The sequence below is a fragment of the Crocuta crocuta genome, unplaced genomic scaffold, assembly GCF_008692635.1.
Source record: "Crocuta crocuta isolate KB4526 unplaced genomic scaffold, BGI_CrCroc_1.0 scaffold408, whole genome shotgun sequence".
Taxonomy (NCBI): domain Eukaryota; kingdom Metazoa; phylum Chordata; class Mammalia; order Carnivora; family Hyaenidae; genus Crocuta; species Crocuta crocuta.
In genome coordinates, this window is record NW_027527444.1 from 4,271,920 (window position 1) to 4,272,279 (window position 360).

Genomic DNA, 360 nt, shown 5'->3' on the forward strand with positions numbered 1-360 from the left:
TCCCGGATATGCCCCGGGCCCAGCAGACGGTACCGAACCCTCGTTTTCTGCACATCTTCCCCTGCGCGTTCGTGCCTGTGATCCAGGTTAACGGACAAATCAGGCTGTAGTAAAAATTGCCTAGAAATGAAGAGAACGACGCGCGGAGACAAAAGTCCCGGAGCGTGGTCTCCNCCTGACCGAGACCCTCCCACGTGCCCCCGAGGGCCGGTGGGGCGGCCGGGTGTCCGTGCCCGCCCGACAGACAGGCAGACAGAGCCCGTGAGCGAGGCCTGGGCTGCCCCTCCCGCTCCCCCCCTCCCCCGGAACCTGGAGGGACGGTCATCGCTCAGGGATGGCGGGTCCCGAGGCCGGTGTGTG